Source organism: Cetorhinus maximus, chromosome 1 (genome assembly GCF_964194155.1).
Source record: "Cetorhinus maximus chromosome 1, sCetMax3.hap1.1, whole genome shotgun sequence".
NCBI classification, from domain to species: domain Eukaryota; kingdom Metazoa; phylum Chordata; class Chondrichthyes; order Lamniformes; family Cetorhinidae; genus Cetorhinus; species Cetorhinus maximus.
Genome location: NC_135879.1, coordinates 216,881,253 through 216,899,588, shown reverse-complemented (window position 1 = coordinate 216,899,588; position 18,336 = coordinate 216,881,253).

Here is an 18,336-nt window from a genome sequence, read left to right as displayed (position 1 = left end):
TGCACGATTCCTAGCCTCTGAGCTGCTCTTGTTGCCACCGTATTTATATGGCTAGTCCAGTTCAGTTTCTGGTCAATGGTAACCCCCAGGATGTTGATAGTGGGGGATTCGATGATGGTAATGCCATTGAACATCAAGGGGCGATGGTTGGATTCTCTCTTGTTGGAGATGGTCATTGCCTGACACTTGCGTGGCACGAATGTTACTTGCCACTTGTCAGCCCAAGCCTGGTTATTGTCTAGGTCTTGCTGCATTTAGACATGAACTGTTTCAGTACCTGAAGAGTCGCGAACGGTGCTGAACATTGTGCAATCATCGGCGAACATTCCCACTTCTGACCTTATGATGGAAGGAAGGTCATTGGTGAAGCAGCTGAAGATGGTTGAGCCTAGGACACTACCCTGAGGAACTCCTGCAGTGATGTCCTGGAGCTGAGATGACTGACCTCCAACAACCACAACCATATTCCTTTGTGCTAGATATGAGTCCAACCAGTGGAGAGTTTTCCCCTGATTCCCATTGGCTCCAGTTTTGCTAGGGCTCTTTGATGCCACACTCGGTCAAGTGCTGCCTTGATGTCGAGGGCAGTCACTCTCACCTCACCTCAGGAGTGCAGCTCTTTTGTCCATGTTTGAACCAAGGCTTTAATGAGGTCAGGAGCTGAGTGGCCCTGGTGGAAACCAAACTAAGTGTCAGTGAGCAGGTTATTGCTAAGCAAGTGCCGCTTGATAGCACTGTTGATGACCCCTTCCATTACTTTACTGATGATCAAGAGTAGACTGATGGGGCAGTAATTGGCCGGGTTGAATTTGCCCTGCTTTTTGTGTACAGGACATACCTGGACAATTTTCCATATTGCTGTGTGGATGCCAGTGTTGTAGCTGTACTGGAACGGCTTGGCTAGGGGTGCGGCAAGTTCTGGAGCACAAGTCTTCAGTACTATTACTATTTTGTCCCAGATTATTGTTTCTAGAAGTTTCCCCACCACCAAAATTAAACTGACTGGTCTGTAGTTGCTGGGCTTATCTTTACACCTTTATATGAACAAAGGTGTAACATTTGCAATTCTCCAGTCTTCTGACATCACCCCTGAGTCGAAGGAAGACTGGAAAGTCATAGCCAGTGCCTCCACAAATTTCACAGAATCACAGTATCTTTATAGTGCAGAAGGTGGCTATTCAGCCCATCGAGTCTGCACTGGCTCTCTGAAAGAGCATTCCACCTAGTCCCACTCCCCTGCCTTATCCCCGTAACCTTGCACATCCTCTCTCTTCGGGTAGCAATCCAATTCCCTTTTGAATACCTCGATCGAACCTGCCTCCACCACCCTCTCAGGAAGTTCCAATCTCCAACCACTCTTTGGGTGAAAAACTTTTTCCTCTCATCACTTTTACTCCTTTTGCCAATTATTTTGAATCTGTGCCCTCTAGCTCTTGATGTTCTCTTGAGTGGGAACAGTTTCTCCCTATTTACCCTATCCATACCCCTCAGGATCTCGAATACCTCTATCAAGTCCCCTCTCAGCCTTCTTTTCTCCAAGGAAAACAGTCCCAACCTCTTCAATCTATCCACATAGCGACAGTTATTCATCCTGGGAATTATTCTTGTGAATCTCCTCTGTACTCTCTCCAATGCTTTCACATCCTTCATCAACTATAGCGCTTGGAACTGGACGCAGTACTCCAGATGAGGTCTAACTAGTGTCTTATACAAGTTCAACATGAGCTCCTTACCCTTGTATTCAATGCCCCTATTAATAAAGATTAAGGGCTGAATTTTCCGTGCACGTTGGTCATGGTGGGTGTAAGTGGACAATATGGCAGAAAGGCCAAAAATCGGTTTCACAATGTCTTGAAACCAATTTGCAAACGTCTGCCCCGCCCATCAATGGCGGGTCGCATTTCCCACCACTGCACATCGGGAACATCTGCATTTCATTTTAAGCCCAACTCACCAGAATCATCCCCCCACACTGGATTATCCGAGCACGTCAGTGCAATTGCAAGCTGACGTGTTTCACAACAGCATTCATAAGGCATGCACTTGGCGGGCTGCACTTCGAGGGGAACACGGAGGTGAGTGCACAGTAACGTTGCGCAGCGCTCACCAGGGTCGCGTGTTAGACTTCAAGGCTGGGGCGCCGCGCATTCAGGTGAGGGCCCAGGCAACTCGCATTTCCCAGCTGGCTGACAGTGCAGTGCTGGGGCAAGGGCTGCACTGCGGTTGAGGTGAGTTGGGGAGGGACAAGGGCTGCACTGCGGTTGAGGTAAGTTGGGGGGGACAAGGGCTGCACTGCGGTTGAGGTGAGTTGGGGGGGGACAAGGGCTGCACTGCGGTTGAGGTGAGTTGGGGAGGGACAAGGGCTGCACTGCGGTTGAGGTGAGTTGGGGGGGACAAGGGCTGCACTGCGGTTGAGGTGAGTTGGGGGTGACAAGGGCTGCACTGCGGTTGAGGCGGGTTGGGGGGGACAAGGGCTGCACTGCGGTTGAGGCGAGTTGGGGGGGACAAGGGCTGCACTGCGGTTGAGGTAAGTTGGGGGGGACAAGGGCTGCACTGCGGTTGAGGTAAGATGGGGGGGACAAGGGCTGCACTGCGGTTGAGGTAAGTTGGGGGGGACAAGGGCTGCACTGCGGTTGAGGTAAGTTGGGGGGGACAAGGGCTGCACTGCGATTGAGGTGAGTTGGTGGAGGGGTCCAGGGAAGCGGTCGATGGTAGTGCACAAACACGTGCAGTGGGTGGGCGGCAGGGAAGCAGCCATGTATTAGGAAAACCTTGTATAAAGTGACCACTCCTCTGGAGCTGAGACAGTTCAGGTGCAGCCACATTGACTTTAGTTTATCTGCCCGATCAAGCAACGTGGAGGCCTGAAAGTGCCACCAAATTCTCCAGAGTTTTTCACCCCTCAGGCACAAACTGCAAACTAATGAGCATTTTAGTGGACGGCAGAATAATTGGACGACTGCACATGTTGTACAATCTCCTTGCTAAAGCTGGCCATGGAGCAGTCAATGGTGGAGGTGCTCACAGCCCCTTGCAATATCTTCATTCGAGTCTCCTCCATGGTTCAAGCTAACAGTGCAGATTTGCAGTGCAGGTTAGGAGAATGCCTGCTCCTGAGCTGAGAGCACAACATGCAGTCCAATGGGCAATGCTGCCGCCAATCAGTCAGGTGGGGTGGGCAGGAGGTGAGTGGGGTCTTGGGCAGCCATGCAGCACACCGAACTCTGGCCATCCAAGTGGTGGCTAGCACTCTCCAGGATGTGTTAAGGGGCCTTCAGACTTAACCAAGAGAGGTTCTTGGTACACCCATGCTAACCCAAGTGTCTCTCTCTTTCATCCTGCAGGAGTACATCAGGAGCATGGAGCCTGGTGACCTAGCTGTATGCCTCATGGCTTGCAGGGAGCAGAGATGATGGAGAAGAGAGCGATGGGGGCTCTGGCTGCTCAGAGGGAGGAGCAGCACCCTCTGGAAGAAGGGGCAGCTGGGGCTTCCGCACAAGCCGCTGAAGAGCCGCAGTGAGCTGTCGCTGGTCAGCGCCGAGCTGGACCCAGGGTCAACAGACAGCGCTTGTCATTCCTGCAGATGACTGAGAACCAGTGTCACCGAAGACTGTGCATGTCCAGGGAACTGGTCAGTCATATCTGCCACCTGCTGCAGGGCTCGGCAGTATGGGGACACGGAGGGCATCCACTCCCAGTGGCTGTGAAAGTGACTGCTGGGCTCAATTTTTACTCCAGTGGCTCCTTTCAAGGCTCCACAGGTGACTTCTGTGGGATACCACAAGCCTCTATGTGCAGATGCATCCAGGAAGTCACAGATGCCATCTTGACGAAGGCACACAACTTTGTGCATTTTGCCCAGGATCAGGAAAGCCAGATGCAAGAGCGCTGAGATTTGCCCAGATCTCGGGTTTCCCACAGGTGCAGGGTGCCATCGACTGCACTCACGTGGTGCTCAGATCTCTGTGGCAACACGTAGTCAACTATGTCAACCACAAGGGCTTCCATTCACTGAATGTTCAGCTGGTGTGTAACCACCACAAACGCATCTTACAGCTCTGCACATGGTTCTGAGGGAGTGTCCACGACTCCTACATTCCCAATAGGTCTCAGATCCCTGACATCTTCCAGAGTCCAGAAAGGCTGCAGGGCTGGCTCCTTGGGGACAAGGGCTGGTAATTGCCCCCTCAGCTAGGGGAAACAAGTCTTTCCTGTCTACCCTATCTAGGCCCCTCATAATTTTGTTCACCTCAATTAGGTCACCCCTCAGCCTCCTCTGTTCTAAGGAAGACAACCCTATCTTATCCAATCTCTCCTCATAGCTGCAATTTTCAAGCCCTGGCAACATTCCTGTAAATCCCCTCTGCCCTCTCTCCTGAGCAACTATGTTCTTCCTGTAATGTGGCGACCAGGACTGTACACAAAATTCCAGCTGTAGCCTAACCAGCATTTTACACAGTTCCATCATTATATCCCTGTTTTGTATTCAATACCTCGCTGAATAAAGGAAAGCATTCCATATGCTTTCTTGACCACCTTGTTGGCCTGTCCTGTCCTGAATATCCCCTTGCTTTGTTGCCCTCCCCAAATGCATTACCTCACACTTTTCCAGATTGAATTCCATTTGCCACTTCTCCACCCACTCAACCAAATCATTGATATCATTGAGGAGTTGACAGCTATCCTCTTCACTATCAACTACATGGCCAACTTTTGAGTCATCTGTAAATTTCCCAATCATGCTTCCCACATTTAAATCTACCCCAGAGGTTGTCATGCATCGCAGTCGCCTGCTGCTCCCTTTACAGCCTGGTGCTGCAATGGTGAGAGGAGCTGGCTGAGGAGGAGATGGAGGAGCTGGAGGTCTCCCCCAATGAGGAGGACGTCGATGGGGCTGAGAGTGGAGATCCTTGAAGGCGAGGACGATGGCAATGAGGCCATCACACTGGCCAGAAGAGGCAGGTGTACTTGGAAGACCCTCAAAGCTGCTAGATTGGTGGAGGATGATGACCAAATACAGTTAGGAGACACCACAGATCCTTACATTGCATTTGTGAACTCCTGTCTCCTGACTTTGACTCCTTGGACTCCTGTCCGGCTGATGGCAGCACACATACCATCTGTGATAAAGCTCCTGTCATGGAGGCACAGCAGATGCCTATAGTCCTTACAATCCAGGAGGATGATGATGACATGCAGTGGGGACACCCCATGGATGCTCACATAGCCTGTGTGAATGTCTGACTCCTGTCTGGCTGATGACACCTCGCTTGCGCTCTGTGAACAGGGTCATATCATATCATGTAGCGGGGAAACTTTACCTTCTCCTGATCCTGTGGCATCCTTTGTGAGCTGAACCCTTCAGGACCAGACTGTCACCGGACACAGATGCTAATGAGATGGGGGCAGTCAGCCGCGCCTCAAAGGTGCTGGGAGCACACAGAGAGAATGATGGAACTCTGTGCCGCCAGCCCAGGGCATTCTGGCAGCAATGATAAGCCCCATCAAGGTGCAGGCATGACTGATGTAACCAGTGACAGTGAAGGTGCACCATCAGTATGCTGGGAAAGTTTCACAAAGCACAGGGAGGAGGCCCTGCCTTTATCTTGTGCAGGGACCAAGGTTTCACATCTGAGCGACACAAACACTGCTCATCTGAACAAGGAGCCATAGGCAAGGAGGCATCCTTGGTGGGAGTTTATTAACAAAGTGAACATTATGTACAAGTGATTAACACCTGTGCCCAGGCTGTGCAACTATATCTTCTTGACCTTCCTAACCCTGCCGCTACATCTCGGTGCTCCCCGGACATCTACAGCAGAGGTGGGGGCAGCCTGCTGACTGCTACGCCCTGTGATGACCTTGACAGGCGTCCTCCGGATGGCTGAGACCTGGAGGGCCCCAGCCTGCTCTCAGGGTCCTGCTATGCAGCAGTAGCACTCCTCGGCTTGTTGAGCTGGAGTCACAGGAAGAGGGGACTCAGTTGGGCCGGACACTCCCGGAGTCACCTGGGTGGATGGTCCCACCTGTCAAGCTGTTACTCTTCCTTCCTATGGGTGCCCAAGGCTCCTTGAGGAGAAGGGGAAGCTAGAGTGAGATCAAGCTGTCCTGCACCACTGTTGAGTTGACACTGTTGGAGGCCAGCTATGGTGTCAGCAGTGGAGTTCAACCCGCGCAGCAGTGCAGGATCGATGTCCGGGCCGAGGTCTCCATGGTGGCTGCCATCCTGCCAGTGTTGACCTCGGTGCATTGGCATGCCGGCCCTATCACCTCAGCCTAAAGGCAGATGGACTCCTCCGTGCAATCTGAGGAGTGCAGCAAACATCCCTTCCTGATGTTCCCAAGCTTGCCTTTGCAGCTCCAGCAACTGAGGTATGACCAAGTCCAGAGAAACATAGAAAATAGGAGCAGGGGTAGGCCATTTGGCCCTTTGAGTGTGCTGCGCCATTCAATATAGATCATGGCTGATCCTCTATTTCAACGCCATATTCCGGCTTTCTCTCCATACCCCTTGATGCCCGTAACATTAAAAAATTGATCAATTTCTTTCTTGAATATACTCAGTGACCCAGCCTCCACAGCCTTCTATGGTAGAGAATTCCACAGGTTGACCACCCTCTGAGTGAAGACATTTTTCCTCATCTCAGTCCTAAATGGCCTGCCCTGTATCCTGAAACTGTGGCCCTTGGTTTTAGAAACCCCAACCAGGGAAAACATCCTCCCTGCATCTAGCCTGTCTAGCCCTGTTAGAATTTTATACCTTTCAATCAGATCCCCTCTCATTCTTCTAAAATCTAGTGAATACAGGCCCAGTCAAACCAATCTCTCCTCATATGACAGTCCTGCCATCCCCGGTATCATCCTAGTGGACCTTCGCTGCAGTCCCTCTACAGCAAGTATATCCTTTCTTAGGTAGGGAGACCAAAACTTCATGCAATACTCCAGGTGTGGTCTCACCAAGGCCCTGTATAACTGCAGTAAGACATCCTTATTTCTGAACTCAAATCCTCCTGCAACAAACCTACCATTTGCCTTCTCCTGCTCCTAGTTTCTATGTTTCTAAAATACGTTCCAGGCACGTGTATCTGAATCAGGGGTCTGCAGTCTTCTTGGCTTTCGGGGCCATGTTTTCTGTGCAGCAGTTCTGGGCTGGAAGCACTGAGAAGTACGCACATGGCTGCACTTTAAATATGGCGCCCAGCATGAGGAAGCAGTGAGATGATGGCGTGGCGGTTGAATGAGAGCAAGCCCACCTGCGAACCAGCATGTTTCCCAGGAATGCATGATTAGTGAGGTGGGATTGGGACCATACGGCATGAAAAGCCGCCATTGCGGCTGCGAGTGAAACATTCTTTTTCCCGCCCACTACCATACTTAGTGCAAATATGGGACGATTCCGCCCCATAATACTATACACTTTCTTAACTGCCCTCTCAACACGCCCTGCCATCTTCAATGACTTATGTACATATACATCAAGGTCCCTCTGTTCCTGCATCTCCTTTAGAGTTTCTCCCTTTATTTTATACTGTCTCTCCATATTCTTCCTGCCAAAATGGATCACCTCACACTCCCCTTCCTTGAACTTCATCTGCCACTTGCCTGCCCAATCCACCAACATGCCTATGATTTTCACTTTGAAATCTTGTCAGTTTCTTGGGTGCATCTCATCCCATTCTGGTGCTTTATCAACTTTTAGGCAGCCAGCTAACAACTCATCCTTATCAAATTTAAATCCTACTCATGTATGAATTACTTCCTCTTTCAACATGGCCTGGATACCATCTTCTTCTTTGATAAAAATACCTCAGATTTTCCCCTACCCCACTATGTAAATCCCCTCTGTGGTCCCTAATGGGTCCCACTCCTCCTCTTACCACCATTTTCCTATTTATATGCTTATAGAAGACTTTGAAATTCTTGTTTTCGTGCCTGGGCTAGTTGGCCCAACACATTTTGTCAAGAACATGTAGTCATAATATTATAGATTTTAAGGACAACAGTTTTAAAGATACATTTTTGCTTTCAAACCTTTAAATTGAGTTTAAAAGCTCTTTTCAAAATTGAAGTATGGACATACATCCTGGCATTTTACTGTGTTTGTTCATACTTCTGTTATCTCCAGAGCTGATCACAGAGTCATTAAAATGCAAGATCCCTCCAGGGGTGTCCACTGCATCTTCTAAAGGTGTGTAGACTTTCTGAGAGAACAGGAGACAGTCAAAGGACCTCAACTCATTAACTCCTTTGCCTGGTAGAACAATGGCTCATTTGAAATTAATGTAGCAGCCATTGTTGCGATAAAGACAGGCTGTGAAAGCCATGTGTGTAGAAATCCCAGGAAGAACTCTGAGAAACATCATCAGAGAGGGTCCTTGGCCAAGATAGTCCAAAGAGGAAGGTATCAGGAAATCAACTGTTGTTCTGCTGAATGAGAATCTAAGAAATCTTCAAGTGTTATAACCACGGAACTAGTGAGGAACAAGAAACCTTCTCCCTCTCCCAAAACCTGCTGACCTGCTGAATCCATCTGAAAAGGCAAGCACTGACTAATTGACTATAGAAGCCATTGCAGCTGTGGAACACAGCTCTTAATTTCAACCCTTCACTCCACCCAACCAACACTTCAACTGTGGCCCTGCACCAATATCTTAAAGGACTGAACTGAGTTTCATCTTTAGAAGTATGTTTTATCCTTATCTGCAATTAATCTTTGTATGTATTTAATTAGTCGCTTTACTAGTTTTACTTAACAACTTGCAGAAGTGTTTTGTAATAAACTAATAGTTTTCTGGTTTAAGACTAAAGTTTTGCTGCTGAGTTATTTTTTAATTGAACCACTCACCCTTAAAAGGGGCTACATATACACATACACACACACAAATTCCTTGCTCACGGACTACTTGAAGGAAACGTGTTTTACATGGTCATGACACATTTGAATAAATATCAACTTCAAATTAATATACTTGGTCCCAGCGACATACTGACAGTTGTGCACAAGACTGTTCCATTGCAGCTGAAAAAATATTGAAAATTTCAGTGCTGAACACACAGGCCCCTTAACAAGCTCCTTAAGGGGCTTAAGGGGTGGTTAATTGGCGAAAACTGTATTTCCTGCTCCCTCTCTCCACCGCCAGCTCTTTGAAAATTCAAAACTGTCCAGAAGGCGTCAAGGTCCTGAGACAATTCTAGAACCGCAATTTTAAATCCCTGCCCATACCGGGCACCAACCCTGTGGCCCTAGTTTCAACAGGAGACAAGAAGAATCTCTGCAGAATTTTACGGACTACAAAATGTTCCAAATCTGTAACTCACCCCGTGTTCAGTTTTGAATATTCCCTGAAATTCCCTCTTCACAGATACTGTCTGACCTATTGAGTATTCCCAGTATTTTCTATTTTTATTTCAATCCTGCCACTGCCTCATTTAAAGGATAGCTATGCTTCAGAGCTGAAGTACATTGTTCACTAAAATGGAAGTAAGTATGTGAAACAGATTACTGGCATCGGTGGGGAAACAAGGAAAAAGCTCCAAGAGGAGCTGGACAGGTTCTTGTCAAGAAATGGGATTCAGAGTTAATGGAAAAGCTCCAAGGAGATAGGTCAACAGATGGACTAGGTCACTAGTTAACCAGTGACCGTCTTACTACGTCATTCCTCTAATTCCTCAGTTCTTAGTTCTGTTGAAGGGTCATGAGGACTCGAAACGTCAACTGTACTCTTCTCCGCCGATGCTGCCAGACCTGCTGAGTTTTTCGAGGCATTTCTGTTTCTGTTTTTGTTTTGGATTTCCAGCATTCGCAGTTTTTTGTTTTTACCTCTAATTCCTTTGCTCTGCCTTCTCTTCCAAACATTCCATTTTGATTTTGCTCCTTTTATCTCAATATTCCATACTCGGGTGTGTTTGTGTTGCCATGAGCATGTCTGTCTGCATCAAAAAAATCTAGTGCTGTCTTAAGCATTGATGAGTCCCATTGATCTGGAGCAGTGTGAATTGCTCGTGTTAATGAGGTGCCATTTTGTTAATTAAAACCACGGGCATCCACTGACATTAACATTCTGACCCAGGTTCAATATGCTGGGCCGTAACGTCCCAGCTCCCCAGCGTTGGATTTGGGGAGTACCCCAAAGGTGCGCTGGGGAACCCCTCACGGAACTTCAAAGGTCAGGGTTTGCACAGCAATTGCCCAGAAGTGCAAATTTCCTCTGGGCAATTTCCCTGTTTCAGGAAGCATCCGAAAACCTGATTTAAATCTCAAGTTTGGATAGTTCCAGCTGTGTGACACAAATAGTTACTCAGAAAAAGTTAGAAGAATTAAAACCTCTTCTACCTTCTGGGTAACTATTGTAAAGATAGAGACCAACCACACTGCCCCACCCCCCCCACACCCCCGAACCCCCCCAGGGGACTTCCCCCTTACCCGACCCGAAAGCAACCCCCCTCGCAGTACTAAACTCCGCCCCACCCCTGCAGTACTGACACCCTCCACCCCCCACACACTCCGCCGTCCCAACCTCTCTACCCGGCCTGACCAGACAGCCACCTCACACCCCCCCTCCCTCCCCGCCATCCCCTGCATGTCCCACCCACTTCCTGGCCCACCGGGATCTCCTTCCCCACCTCCGACACCACCCACCTAATGTCCGACCCCCACCCCCCCCATTCCCCTCTGATGTCCGACACCTTCCCCTGATGTCAGACACCCTCCCACCCCCCCTGAAGTCCGACCCCCAGAGCACCCGTCCTGATATCCAACACCCCCAGCCCATACCCGACCTCTGATCCCCCTCCAACCCCGAATTCTAACCACTTACCTTGGAGACTTACTTTCTCCCTGGCCTGTCAATTTCAATGGGACCTTTAAAGTTACGGCAGCTAGTGCTGTAAAAATGGGGGTGTGTCCTGCTTCAATCTGATGGAGCTGGACTGCACCGCTGGGCCTCAGAGACAGCTGTGCTGCCTGGATCGTGCCCGGCCTGAGTCAGAAAGTCGGTCCAGGCAGGTACAGAAGAAAATCCACAGCAGTAATTGGGCATGGAGTGGCAATTCGACGCTGATTGTCACTCCGAGGAAGTTATGGCCCATTATTTTTGCCAATTCCCAAGGAAGATGACATCAACCCATTTTTTAGATGAGGCATTAAACTGAGGTCTTACCTGTCCTCTCAGTTGCATTTAAAGATCCCGTGGTGCTATTTCAAATGACATGGGAGTTCTCATTGGTGTCTTGGTCAATGGTCACCCCTCAACCAACAGCAGAAAAAATGCCCACGTTATCTGTTCATCATCACATTGCTCTTTGTGAGACCTTACTGTGTGCAAATTGGGTGTCGCATTTCCTACACTACAACAGTGGCCACACTTAAACACACCTCATTGCGTTAAGCATGTTAGGACATTCTGAAGTTGTGAAAGACGCTAAATAAGTGGAAGTCTCTCAATTCCAAACACATGCAGGAGTGAAATAGTGAATGGGCCATTTGTCGCTGCGCTTAAGACATGCCTAGCTGCGAAAAGGAGCTTCTCCCATGGACATCTGTGCCAAGGATTCTCTGGCTGCCTGGATAAAGAAGAGGTATTGACTGAGGGAAGGTAGGAAAAAGCCCTAGGTTAGCAGCAGTGGCCAAAGATAACTCTCAGGTTTAGGAGTCAGAGCGTGCCAAGGATGAAATAATGCAATCAGCTACTGGACCCTTTAGTGATCCCTCAAAGGAGGCACCACATTTATCACTCAGAACATGCCAGGGGGTGTGGGTTACTCCCTTATCAGAGGAGGATGGGGCTGTGCTGACCGTTGACTAAAAGCAAATATTTGCCAACTTTGCTTTGTGATGAACCCTGCTGATTAATCTGGTTGGTAATTAGGCCACTACAAATCTATCCAGCGGGGTGAGCACAGTCAGTGTTTGTACTTGTCCTTCATTCCAAAGGCACACGCACATCTCATTCAAGGAGTTCACGCTGTGATAAAGATGTTGCTGTTGGTACTTGAGGCGACCACACATTCATTCCAGGGAAAGCTGTCAAAGCTGTTCCCTGGACTGCCATTTGGATCCTTCATTGTGACAGGCAGGTATATTTCAAAAAGACCGGAGGCCAAAGGAGCCTCAGCCCAGTCGCTTACATTTGCAATGGTTTGAAAGGCTGTTTGACACATTCAAAAGCAAAAAAATAACTGGTTCAGAAGTTGTGATATATTTTCACAGGTCTGAAAGAGGCACCGCAAAGTGGAATATGTAGCTCCATGCCCCAGTCAGGAAGTGCACGCAACGTCATGTTGCTTGGGGCACTCCTTAAGCATCCCTGGCGGCTGCCTCCAATGAATGTAAGCAAAGTTTAAAAATGTTAATAAGGGTTTTCTTTTGATTTATTCATGGGTTTTAGCCATCACTGGCAAGGCCAGTATTTATTGCCCATTCCTAATAGCCCTTGAGAGGTTGGTGGTGAGCCTACCTCTTGGATATAACTGAATGTTTTGCTAGAACATTTCAGATCAATTAAGAATCAACCATATTGCTATGGGCTTGAGGTCATAAATACTGAAGATCGCAGAGTATAAATCAACCTGGCATATAAGTTGATCCCCATCTTTCAGCTAATAAAAGCATGTTCGGGGCTATACCTGTATGAGGAGTTGGCCTCAATTTTTCAGCTCAGAGATACATGTTTAGAGTTATACACACCTTATAATTTGGTGCATGCGATCACACAGGCAATATGGACCATATGTTGCCAAGATGATGCATGGGAGTTTAAGGAATGCCCACACAGAGCATGGCAACCGATGAACAGAAGTGCGTCCTGCTGCACCAACACTGGCGGTTCAGTGTTTATAGTGAGCGTATAAATCGACCCCTGTTTTTGGAAGGATTTTTTGAAGCTTAAAAGATTGCCTTATACACAGTGATCCCCAGGGGGCCAGATCAGGTAAAGACAGCAGAATTCCTTCCCTAAAGAACATTTAGGAACCAGGTGAGTTTTTCCAACTATTTGGTAGTTTCACAGTCACCATTACTGAAGCTGGTTTTTTATTCCAGGTTTTATTTAACTCAGTTATGTAATTGAATTAAATAATTCCCCAATTTCTGTGGTGGGATTTGAACTCATGTCTCCCAGTATTCTTCTTCTTCTTGAGTTCTCTGCCCGAAGGCAGGACTGACCCACAGTGCTATGACCTCCACTACAGGTAGGAAAAAGAGGCAGGTCCTGAATCCATCCCAGCTAAAACAGGGACCAAACCCCATGATGTTGGCACCAATCGATCCACACCAGCTGTCCAGGCAACTGGGCCAACCAGACCCCTGAAGTCCAGGTTGCTGTGGCACCATATACTTTTACATGCATGTTGTAGTCTGGAGCAATGGATTGTGATGATAGAAGCTCCAATTTCTTTCCATTACATTGCTGACCAGGAATCTCTCTCAATCTTAGAGCCTGCCATTGACGGATGTTGGAAGGATTCACAAGTTGATACTCAAAAACCTGTTTGGCTACATTACGAGCGCACCTTCCTTAGCCATCAAGCCCTGGAGTGGGACTTGAACCTGGAGCTTCTAGCTCAGAAAGAGGGACTGTCTCCACTGCGCACAAGACTTCCTCTCTCCTTGTCCAAGTCCAAAACGTTCATGTATATCAAAAAGAGAAAATTACCTAATACCAACCCTGGGGAAACACCATTGTATACTTTCCTCCAGTCTCAACAGAGAACAACTATTCTGTCCTTTCTTGCAAATTTTTTATCTATGGTGACCCTTTAGAGTCATTGGCTTTAATTTTGCGAACAAGTCTATTGTGTAGCACTTTCCAAATGCCTTTGAAAAGCCACAAAGATAACATCAACTGCACTACCCCCATTAAACCCTTTCTATTACTGCATCAAAGAACCAATCAAGTTAGTCAAACATGATTTGTATTTAACAAATTCTGCTTTCATTTATTGTCCAATATGTTTTCAAATGCCAATTAATTTTGTCCCATATTATCACCTCTAAGTGTTTCCTCACCACCGTTGTTAGGCTGACTAACCAATAGTTTCTAGGTTAATCGTTCTCTCCTCTTTTAAATAGGGGTACAACATTTACAATCCTCCAGTCCTCTGGCAACACCCCTATAGGACGATTGGAAGATTGTGGCTAAGTCTCCATGATTTCCACCTTTATTTCCCTCAGTCACCTAGAATGCATCCCAATTGGAACAGGTGACAGTTGAACTTTGAGGACTGCCAAAATTTTAAGTACATTCTCTTTATTTTTAATCCTAGACAAAACAGCTACAGTGTTGTCCTTTACTGTGACTCAATAGCATCTTCTTCTCCAGTGAAGAATGATGCAAAGTACCTATTTAGTACCTCTGCCATGCCCTCTGTCTCCAAAAACAAGACTGTCTTTTTAGTCCCTAAATGGCCGCCTCTGCACCTTTGTCTACCATTTTACTATTTATGTGTTTATGAAAGACTTGGATTCCCTTTTATATTAGTTGCTAATTCATTCTCCTACTGTGAAGTGAGGTGAGAGTGACTGCCCTTGACATCAAGGCAGCATCTGACTGAGTGTGGCATCAAAGAGCCCTAGGAAAACTGGAGTCAATGGGAATCAGTGGGAAAACTCACAACTGGTTGGAGTCATACCTAGCACAAAGGGAGATGGCTGTGGTTGTTGGAGGTCAATCATCTCAGTTCCAGAACACAACTGCAGGAGTTCCTCAGGGTAGTGTCCTAGGCCGAAACATCTTCAGCTGCTTCACCAATGACCTTCCTTCCATCATAAGGTCAGAAGTGGGGATGTTCGCCGATGATTGCACAATGTTCAGCACCATTCGCGACTCCTCAGATACTGAAGCAGTCCATGTTCAAATGCAGCAAGACCTGGACAATATCCAGGCTTGGGCTGACAAGTGGCAAGTAACATTCGCGTCACACAGGTGTCAGGCAATGACAATCTCCAACAAGAGAGAATCTAACCATCGCCCCTTGACGTTCAATGGCATTACCATCACTGAATCCCCCACTATCAACAACCTGGGGGTTACCATTCACCAGAAACTGAACTGGACTAGCCATATAAATACTGTGGCTACAAGAGCAGAGGCTAGGAATCCTGTGACGAGTAACTCACTGCCTGACTCCCAAAGCCTGTCCACCATCTACAAGGCACAAGTCAGGAGTGTGATGGAATACTCTCCACTTGCCTGGATGACTGCAGTTTCAATAATTCTCAAGAAGCTTGACACCATCCAGGACAAAGCAGTCTGCTTAATTGGCACCCCTTCCACAAAAAATCACTCCCTCCACCATTAACACACATTAGCAGCAGTGTGTACCATCTACAAGGTGCACCGCAGAAACTCACCAAGGGTCCTTAGGCAGCACCTTCCATACCCACAACCACTACCATCTGGAAAGACAAGGGCAGCAGATAGATGGGAACAACACCACCTGGAAGTTCCCCTCCAAGTCACTCACCATCCTGACTTGGAAATATATCGCCGTTCCTTCACTGTCGCTGGATCAAAATCCTGGAACTCCCATCCTAACGGCACTGTGGGTGTACCTACACCACAGGGACTGTAGCAGTTCAAGAAGGCAGCTCACCACCACTTTCTCAGGGGCAGTTAGGGTTGGGCAATAAATGCTGGCCTAGCCAGCGGCTCCCCTATCCCATAAATGAATTTTTAAAAACTTTCTTTTTCCTCTTATTCTCCTTTTTAGATCTTCTCTGTACTTTCAGCTTCGTTCTCTTCTGTATTATTAACCTCAAAATCATCATAACCTCTCTTTTCTATCTCATTTTAGCCTTGATATTTATCTCTCATAGGAAAGTGCCAACTCTGTATGAGGATTATCCCCTCTTTGGTGGCTTCCTAATGTTTAATTTTTAGAAATTCTTTTCATGGGACATGGGCGCTACTGGCTAGGCCAGCATTTTTATTGCGCATCCCCAATTGCCCTCGAGAAGGTGGTGGTGAGCTGTTTTCTTGAATCGCTGCAGTCCATGTGGTGTAGGAACACCCACAGCGCTGTTAGGGAGGGAGTTCCAGGATTTTGACCCAGTGACAGTGAAGGAACATCTATATAGTTCCAAGTCAGGATGGTGTGTGGCTTGGTAGAGTTCCCATGCCTATGCTGCCTTTGTCCCTCTAGATGGCAGAGGTCACAGGTTTGGAAGGTGTTGTTCAGGAGCCTTGAGGAGTTGCTGCAGTGCATCTTGCAGATGGTACACACTGCTGCCACTGTGCGTCAGTGGTGGAGGTAGTGAATGTTAAAGGTGGTGTATGGGGTGCCAGTCAAGCAGGCTGCTTTGTCCTGGATGGTGTTGAGCTTCTTGAGTGTTGTTGGAGCTGCATTCATCCAGGCAATTAGAGAATATTCATCACACTCCTGACTTACGCCTTGCAGATGGCAGCTAGGCTTTGGGGAATCAGGAGTTGCATTATTCTCCACAAAATTCCCAGCCTCCGACCTGCTCTTATGGCCAGAGTATTTATATGGCTGGTCCAGTTCGGTTTCTGGTCAATTAGTTGTTTAATTACTAGTCAATTACTGTTTTACCTATCAATCTTTAATTCCAATCCACCTGGACCTGATTTCTTTCCAACTCACTGAAATTATTCCCCTCCAGTTAAGTATTTTTATGCTTGGTTGTATCTGGGCTTTTTCCACAACTATTCTAAACCTGACCATGACCATTGTTCCCCAAATGCTCTTCCATAGAAACACGCTCTGTTTACCCAACTTCATAAATCTTAAATCATGTGGGAATCAATAAGAACATTGACACCATGTGAGATTCATTAGAAACCATTTAATTTTGTCAGACTGGGGCTGCATCCAGCTGCACTATCAATGTTCCCTGTCAGTACTTCCCAAAAGCCTATATTCTTTTTATCTCATAAGCTTATCCAGTATAATCACTCCTTTTCAAATATATGATTCCCAGAGAGGCCTCGAGGTCAGAGGAGCTCTGGAGACAGCCTCATATCCTGTTGGATCCAAAGGGGAAATATTCACAGCTTTATGAGGCTTAAGGGGAAAGTAACCAAAAGAAAAAAAAAACAACACAAGTTTTAGGGGAAACTATTCCATTTTCTCACAAAAAGTGACTTTTGGCAGTGCGACATTCGTTGATGTCAGGGTCAAAGGTTATATAGATGCTTAATAATATCCAGACTAGAGAAGAAATAGTTTTAGGCACCTGAGCACTTCTGTCCAAGTGTAAAAGCCTGTTAGTAATAAATATTCAGTACCGAGGATTTAAAGGTGACTGCCCTATAGCAACGTAAATGCAAAAAGAGAAAGCAATCTCCACCACAAAACTCTTTCTACAGTTTTCGCACTCTAAATTTTCTCATCTTTTATCATTAGCATAATGCCAAACAGGCTTTCTTGCCTGAGTGCTCCGCTTCACAAGCCGTGATCAAGGCCAGCTCCTTGTGTGTCTGCTTGTATCACAGGCCTTACCCCTTTACCATGTCCAACCCTGTTTTTTAATTCTTTCATGGCATGTGGACGTTGCTGGCAAGGCCAGTATTTGTTGCCCATTCCTAACTGCCCTTGAGAAGGTGTTGGCGAGCTGCCTTCTTGAATTGCTGCAGTCCATCTGTTCACTGCATCCCACAAATCTGTGGTATCAAGGGTCACAATGTGGGTTGCTCTCTGCCTGTTGCCAGTGACTGTTGGCTATTACACTAGAAAGTATATGTAGCACAGCAAAAGTCCATGCCAATGTTTATGCTCCTCATGAACCTCCTCCCAGCCTTCTTTATCTAAACCCAACATACCTTCTATTCCTTCACCCTACAGTAATGAGCTTCACGTTCTCACCACTCTCTGGATAAATAGGTTTCTTCTGCATTTCCTATTGGATTTATTAATGACAACATTCTATTTATGGCCCTTTAGTTCTGGTTTCACCCACAAGTAGAAATTCTATATCTGCCCTATTTAAACAGACCCAAGATTGAGATCTTCCTGAACACTGGAACAGTTGGGACCTTGGCAGTAAGTCGGCACTTCAACTATATTAGCATTGGCAAGGTCGCTCTGCTGAGCGGTCTGGGGACTGCTTTCCCTGATTTGAATTGTCCCTATGTCTTTGTGACCTGATAAGCTGGCCTGAGAGTTGGCTTCTGCCCCATGTTTTATTCTGTTCCCTTAAGATCGTCCTGTGCTGCTCACAGAGTTCAGACAGTCTAACTATTTGGATTGCCTTGTCAGGGTTAGATCTTCTTTAGCTTGTAGGGGGTCAGAGAGTATATCTATATAGGTTATACCCACCTCTACTCTGTCTCTGATGAGTTCAGACTTTTAAATCTTCATATTCTCACCCCTCTGCCTTCC